Genomic DNA, 8,784 nt, shown 5'->3' with positions numbered 1-8,784 from the left:
CACTACCCATATTGATGTTGACCTTTATCACCGTTAGTTTCAGAGACTAAACAAAGTAAATTTAGCAAGTCAATAGATGTACAAAACTCAATAGATAATAAAAGTAAGTAAAATAAATCGTCTATTAAATTGCTAATTGGTTGGACCTTCGTAAAAAGTAAGCTGACTTAGATTGTGATTATATTGGCGACACTTGTGTCAGTTGAGTCAAGTTTTTATAAACAAAACAGTATAATTAATATCTATATATAGATGAACATTTAATACATACTGCTTTAACATCATCAAACATATTCTATTTCAGTAGTCAACTACTACACTTGTGTTTCAAAAATTAAATGCATATATATATATATATATATATATATATATATATATATATATATATATATATATATATATATATATATATATATATATACATTTATGACTCGACAAGCCGCACCGTTATATTATTCTAGGCCTTGCTTGATACATTACATAAAGATCAGGTAGTCACCTGTTATTCTCTATATAGTTGACCACATTAATCGAGTATTCGTGATCTCCATATACATAAAAAATACGCTTGAATCAACGATCTTTCATTAAACAATGATATGTTTTTCTGTGCATGATTTTCGTGATTCTAAATTACAAAACTGTGTGATTTACACTTAAACCATTTTCAGTACGAAAAGCAATACATTCTTTGCATTTCTATTAAATATATCCATGCATGAAGGTCAGTTACCGGTTATTATTTGAGACCTTAAATCTGCTTTCTTTCATTAGTAGGCATCTATAGCTCAACAGCATTTATCTGACACTGGCTTGCCTGCATGAATTTTTGCCATTACATTTACAATGAATGCATTAGTTACTATGTTGCTATGGGGTAAAATAAATTAAACACTGTTCAAGTGAATAGCGGCAAACGTAGCATTGAATTAGTGTATTAATGAAAAATGTGACAGAACAAATCCAATAGGTTAAACTTTTGAACAAATCAAGCGTGTAGTATATGCTTATTGCAGTTGACGACTATCAGATTAATGTCTTCAATTAATGTCTCCGCCCACTGGTTGGCAAAAGGGGAGGAATTCATATAGGTAAATATATAGCGCGTATAGGGAAAGTTGACATGATCATAGTTTTTCGGCATAGCTGTTTAATCCAGCTTTTTACCTCAAATAACATTAACGCCGGCAGACCTGAAGTTACTCGGATATTTCATTGGCTGATTCGAGAGAAATCCCTTAAAACTTTGGCCACATTGCTGTGTCGGTGTATAGCGTTATGAATGTAACACTGTACAGTATACGGAATTCCGGACTTATGTCTGCGTGTTCATACGACACATGGACACATTTTGTGCCACTTACAATTACGCGTTAAAAAACATCTCGACGAATTTCAGGACCAATACATGGTCACTAAATCGTCAAGGGAGGTCATAATAGGCTCTCGATAAACGCTGATAACACAGAATTACTTTCACGATGAAGAAACAATCAATACCAAAATAGTGTACATGTAGTGTCATGATAAAAAGGACATCATCTAATTTTCTAACCACAAACGTTTTCAGTATTCCGTCATCAAGTCTAGATATTTTTCCTGCAAGTCTGAAAAGGCTGCCAAAATTTACCAGTGTGTTTAAATAACAGTTTGACTTTAATTTTATATCAAAAAGTATTGTGCGTAGATGTTGCTATTACAATACGCCATGTGATTTTTAAAGGGATCTTTTCACGTTTTGGTAAATTGACAAAATTGAAAAAAGTTGTTTCGGATTCGCAAATTTTTGTTTTTAATATGGTATTTGTGAGAAAACAGTAGTACTGAACATTTACCACACAGGTGGTTAGCGTGTGGCTATGATATTAATTAGTGCAAAACATCATTTTGAATGATAAATAATCATATTATAACGAAAAATTAACTTTTCTGAAAAAAAATATTTCACTATCAAAAATATATATAACAAGGTATGTAACTAAAAAATCAGCCCAAAACGGGGTGCATCGCTTTGAACAGCCATATCTTCATCAATTGTGCAGCGATTTTCACGACCTCGGTCTTATTCAACGCAGAAATGAATTTCCTTTCTGGAAATGTATATGTCTTGCAATATTTTTACAAATGCTGGGTCAACTTTTAAGAAATAACACGATACACAACTCGCATGACCCAGTTGACAGTGATCATGCTGTCTTTTAGACTGAAATCTTCACGGAGTAAAGGGCAACTTCGTTACAAAGTTCATGCAGTTCGATACCATAATTAAATAAAACGTATAAAAAAACATAATTACCGTCCTTGTCGTTACATTCTGCATCAAGACTAACTGTCCTGCGCCGTTTGAAACCTTTGTTTACATACATTTCAACTAACTGACATTTTAAACATACGAGTGATTTCATTGTAGGCGAGTCAACGAAGCATTTGACCTAGAACTAATTGCAAAATAATTTGTAAGTATACCATGCGAATGTACTACCTAACATATGTTTGTACTACAAAGTCCGGAAATTTTGCTTTTGTAATAAAAGAGATATTAATGGTTAAAGTTGGGATTTTTTTCAAACTGAATGTATGGCCCATCTTTGCTACCATACCACCAGAAATGTGATGTCACTGGCTTTAAAGTGTGACGTCACAAAATATGTAATGGCGGCGTCCATGCGGTAACTCGTATAGATCTGTCAACATATTACAGAGAAGCCTTTAGGGACCATTAAATGTAAGTATTTGCCGTTGATTGTTTTTAACAACATTAAAAACAAACTTAAGTAAAGTATTTATCACAAATATGGTCCAGATATTTCAATAATTACGTGTAAACGACAGCAGTGCAGCAACATATTTACGCTTACGTCATTGTAAATTTATTCAAGTTTATTTTCAGAGAACACACAAACTTTTGTTGAAACATCAATCTTTTGTCATGAAATACAAATAATATGCGCAGAATACTCCTATTTGTTATTAACTACTACTGAATTAAATAGGTTAATGAAGGGTTTTTAAATTTTTTTGATTCTACGGAAGCCTATTTGTGTCATAATATCATAAATAAAACCTTTTGCATGGTGAAATTAACATACTCTCATATTCACAATTGCCATCTATGTTTGATGTTTTTGTAAAAGGAATATGTAATGTAGTCATTAATTACTGATTTCTGTGTACCTGACATTAAAAAAAATGCATATTTGTATATATTGATACTATGAAAAACATGAATCTGAACAGTAAATACATGCATTTTATTTTCCAGATGGATACGAGGTTGAGCTGTCCATTGTGCCACGAGCCAATTGGGGATGAGAGGCCGTTTTCTAAACTAAGTGAGAAAGGTTGCCAAGGAATTCGCCTTGCTAGTAAACACCATGCAACCAATGTGACAGTATCTCCAGGTGACATGGTCCACATTTCATGCCGAAAAGACTTTACAAGACCTGGCCCTTATAAGAGTTTGGAAGATAAACCTGAGAAACAATTGCGATCTTTAGCACATACTGTTGAATTTAAATCTAGGTGTTTATTTTGTGATACATTGGCTAAATGTGGAGTATCGAACAGGAAAAGGTCGTTTGATACATACCCTGTAAGAAGCTTAGAATTTCAAAGCACTCTAGTAAAACATTGTAAGCAGAGGGGTGATCAATGGGCACAGGATGTAGAAAGGCGTTTGAGCCATGTGATCGATCTACCAGCTGCTGACGCCATTTACCATCAGCAATGTAATGTGAATTTTAGAACAGGAAAAGGTATTCCGAAGGCATATCAAACAGGCGATAGTGTCACATCCTCAATGAAAAGTCCTGGTCGTCCAGAAGATAGTGAACAGAAACAGGCATTTAAAAATGTCATTACATCTCTTGAAAATACATCGTGTGAAACTTTAACAGTGCATTATTTAGTGTTTAAAATGCAAAGAGTGTGTGGTGAAAAAGCGTATACCACAAAACATATGAAGCAGAAAGTTATTGAGCATTTTGGTAATGGTGTTGTAATAAGCAGCATTGACGGAAGACGTGACATTATTACTTTAAAAACAAATGCAGCTTCCATAATTCATTCGTTCTATGAAGACTCACAAGGGAAAACTGAGAAGGAAAAGAAAACCAAAATATTAGAAACTGCTGCAAAATTGCTAAAATGTGATATTAATTCAATTAATATTGCAAAAGATCATTACCCAGATTTTAATCATATATCTTCTAAGAAAAACAATGTTGCCTTTTTGCCAGACATTCTTCAAATGTTTCTGAAAGCTGTTATAGGTCAGTCAAACGACATTAAGGTTGCCTCAATAGGTCAGGGCATTATCCAAGCATGTCGCCCCAGAAATATCATTGCTCCGCTTCAGCTTGGACTTGGTGTCCAACTTCACCATCACTTCGGCTCAAGATTTTTGATTGATCATCTTAATAGCCTCGGATTCTGTTGCTCATACAGCGAAGTCCAACTTTATGAATCAAATGCTGCGGCAGCCTTATCTACACGTATACCCTGTCAAGAAACAGACAATCAACCATTTCTACAATTTGTAGCAGACAATGTAGATCACAACACTGGAACCATAGATGGCCATGGCACATTTCATGGGATGGGCATCATAGCTTCGTCTACACCAGGATCTGAGGTTACATTATGTGTACCAAGACGCGAAGTTTCTATTGATCAACTTGTAGAAACAAGCAAGGTACCAGTGAAGTACTATGTGCCATCCTCTGAGTCCTCTAATGATTCCGTGTTCAGTGAACTCCATGAAATAAGCGTTCTGCGACAATTGCAGAGACCATTGGATATTTTTTACAAAGTGATATGGCCACTACGTTCAAATAGACCAAGTTGGTCTGGTTTTATGCAAACATTTGACCAACATTGTGGAACAATTCAGAAAAAATCCACTATAACTTTCTTACCCATGATTGATCTTAACCCAAGTGATGTCAACTGTATCTATACAACACTCAAATTTGTATGTGGCGAAGCTAGGAAATATTCCAAAACGCCGGTTCTGACTTTCGACCAGCCCCTGTTCCAAAAGGCCACAGATATTATTGCATCACAAAGCCCACACAGCTTACTAAGGAAAACAGTTCTTCGTCTTGGGGCGTTTCACACAGAGATGAGCTTTCTAGGGTGTATTGGTCATCTCATGTCTGGGTCAGGGCTAAATGAAGTTATGCAAACAGTTTATGCTGCGAATTCAGTGGTACATATGTTGTCTGGGAAAGCCGTACATCGTGCAATACAAAGTCATATGCTTATCGACAATGCCCTTACAGTCCTACTTATAGAAAGCGCGTTCCTTCGCACGAATGATATTACAGACTATCAAAATATCCCTTCATGCTCCAAAGATAGTTCAGGTCTTGATCATTCATCCGATGATGAACCAGTACCAGAAATTTATCTGCAGAAAAATGCTGATTTAAAAAACTTGGCATTGTTGTATGACGATCTGGATAATGGACTTCTATCAGCCAATGACGTAAGCACAAACGGAAATCTGCAAAACATTGTTCGTCTGTGCGAAGATGAAAGGTCAAAGATGTCTTCTAATCGGACAGCATGCCTATGGCTCCAGTACATGGATATGGTTTCGTTGTTACAACGATTCATAAGAGCCGAAAGAACTGGTGACTGGTCCTTGCATTTAGATAGTTTGCAAAAGAGGCTTCCATTCTTTGCTTCATCTGGTCATAATCTGTACCTGAAAAGTGCCTATATCTACTTGCAAAATATGCTGTCTTTGCATGAAACCCATCCTGACGTGCACGAAGCTTTCAAAGCTGGAGCACATGTGATACAACGGAGCGAACATAATTGGGCCGGTCTCTCAACAAACCTTGTTATAGAACAAGTATTATTGAGATCATTGAAGTCATCAGGAGGCCTGACAAGAGGGAGAGGTTTGTCAGACACACAGAGAACTAAATGGTTACTGTCCATGCCCATTTGTCTGCAAATGAACTCAGCAATGCAGGAGTTTAGTAACAGTATGTATAAAACAAGTGAGCAGTACAAGGAAACAACCAAAGCAAGGATTTGCAGGGATTCAAAAGATATGGAGACTATATTGTCATTTTTTCGAGATAGAAATCCCTTTGACTCAACAGAAACTAAACTTAGGAACATTGAAAGCGGTGTTACTGCTGATGAGTCGGCGAATCCAGAATGTGTCTTGGCAATTGGAAAAAGTATATTGCAAGGAATGTGTGGAATACCGCAAAACAAATTTACCTTCAAACGTTCGCTGCAAGCAGTTCCAATGAAAGAAAAGTCCTTTGTAAAATTAGATGGTAAAGGTCTGCAAATTGATACACAACTTTTGTTTCAGCGCCTTACAACTGCTGCTGATAGGTACATTGATGATACATCTTCAGTCTTTCAGTTTGCGCTAGCAAGTATCCCATCCTCTCTTTTCGACAATAATGGCATGCCTAGAGAAGCTCAAAAGTCTTCATTAGCCGATGCGTTATGGAAACAATGCAAGTTTGAAGCATCCTTGCCTGTGAAAATTGACCCTTCACACATGATTGTCATTGATGGGGGTTCTCTCATTCACCGTATTCCTTGGAAGGCTGGACAGACATTCAACGATATCTGCCGCAGTTACTATTCTCATCTTAAACAGAAGTATGAAAACCACATCACAGTTGTTTTTGATGGATACTCTAATGGACCAGATACCAAAGACTTAACTCATTTTCGTCGAACAAAGGGAAAAGTAGCCACACATGTCAAGTTTTCGTCAGAAACTACTCTTCGCACGAAGAAGGATGTGTTTTTAAACAACAAAGAGAACAAACAGAAGTTCATTGAAATGTTAGGTGAATGCTTTGCCAGTGAATGCATAGACGTAATTCATGCGCAAGGGGATGCAGATATCATGATAGTGCAGACGGCCGTCCAGCTTGCAGAACAAAACCCTGTCACCCTGATAGGCGAAGACACCGACCTACTGGTTCTCCTGTTACACCGCTATTGTATATCTGATTTACATCCAATTCATTTTAGGTCAGATTCAAAATCAGCAGGAAAAACTGTTAAGCTTTGGGATATTCAGAAAACACGATTATGTATAGGAGATGAACTCTGCCACTATCTACCTTTGCTCCATGCGTTAACGGGCTGTGATACGACATCGAGGATGTTTGGAATTGGAAAACCTGCTGTTATTAAGCTTTTCCAAAAACACCCTCCTTTCGTAAAACTTGTGAGGATTTTCTGGCATCATCTATCCATGAATCTATACGTAGAAACGGAGAATCCTTGATTGCAACAATATATGAGGGGTCAGATTGTACGAACTTGAATGAATTGCGTTACAAACTGTTCACGGCCAAGGTAATTACCAGCTGCAGTGCAGTTCAAGTCCAATCATTACCAGCGACGTCGGATGCAGCATCATTTCACAGCCTGAGGGTGTTTTACCAAGCCAAAGTCTGGATGGGCATCACAAGCCTTAACCCTCTTGATTATGGCTGGTATGTTGTGAATAAAGTTCTTCTTCCTGTGAAAATGACATTGCCGCCAGCACCTGAAAAACTACTTCAAGTAGTGAGATGCAGCTGTAAAATAAACTGTGATTCTAAAAGGTGTTCTTGCCGTAAACATGGCCTTGAATGCTCCAGTGCGTGCAAAGAGTGTAAAGGGCTTTGTTGTTCAAATTCACTTGGATTTTCTGACATACTAGAACATGAAAATGATGAGATCTAGAGTTTTCCACTATTTTCCACTATTTTGAATATTAAAGTGTGAATAATTGAAGAATTTTATTTGTACGGCATAAATATCATTGCTTTCATGAAGCGCTGTCGTTTTACTGTAACAGTTGTTGGACCATCATAAATTCTTTATCATAATCAACTGGTGAAAGACACTGTCTATTTAAAAGTTATTTTTAAGTGCAACATTTTTGTTTTAATGCTCATTTCTGTTTTATCTTAACACAAATGCTTTTGTCATAGCAATATGTTGAGTGTTGCACATTTTTGCCCCTATAGTACATGTATGGATTAGCATTAGTGGCTGGGGTTATATTACCTCTTATTTCTGTCCTTGTAAGTAGTTTACAGTGCAATAAACTGTTCAGATTGATTGAACAGCATGTTTTCAACCACTGTATTATTATTTGTTGTGAGGCATGCAAAGCAAACTTCATTTTCTTTAATGCATATGTGTGTACAGTCTCGTCACAGGATTTTGTATATAAAGAGAAATCACAGCTATATCTCTTGTATTATAGTGCTAATACTTCAAAATATGCACCTGTTAAAGTCGAAATTTCGATGATTACTTGCAGGCACATACTACTTACAGAAAATCAAACATTCGAAACGGTTTCAATTAGTTTGATTTTGATGATTTGATTTGTTTACAAGTACTTGTATGACATATGTATGACATTAGTGGGTGGGGTAATATTACCTCAAAATTCAGTCGTCGTAAGTACTATCGTGTGATAAAAACATTTAAATTGATTGAAAAACATGCTTTATATTATTTTGTACAAAATGTATTGTGATACAATGAATGCAAACTAAATATTTTAGATAAATATGGATGTTCAGGCAAATCAACGGCTTTTGTTTATATTTAAGAAACCCCTTGTACCTCTTGTTTTGTGACGTCAATATTTCAAAATCCGCCACTGCAAAAGTTCAGGACTTTTTATGGGTTCTTCTAGACACATAACAGTAACAGAAAAAACAACTTTCAAAACTTTTGCAATTAGTTCTAGGTTGACCACCATTTTGGGGTAGATTGACTGGCCTATTGGTC

Source organism: Dreissena polymorpha, chromosome 5, assembly GCF_020536995.1.
Source record: "Dreissena polymorpha isolate Duluth1 chromosome 5, UMN_Dpol_1.0, whole genome shotgun sequence".
NCBI classification, from domain to species: Eukaryota; Metazoa; Mollusca; class Bivalvia; order Myida; family Dreissenidae; genus Dreissena; species Dreissena polymorpha.
Note: the sequence above shows the minus strand (reverse complement) of the source record.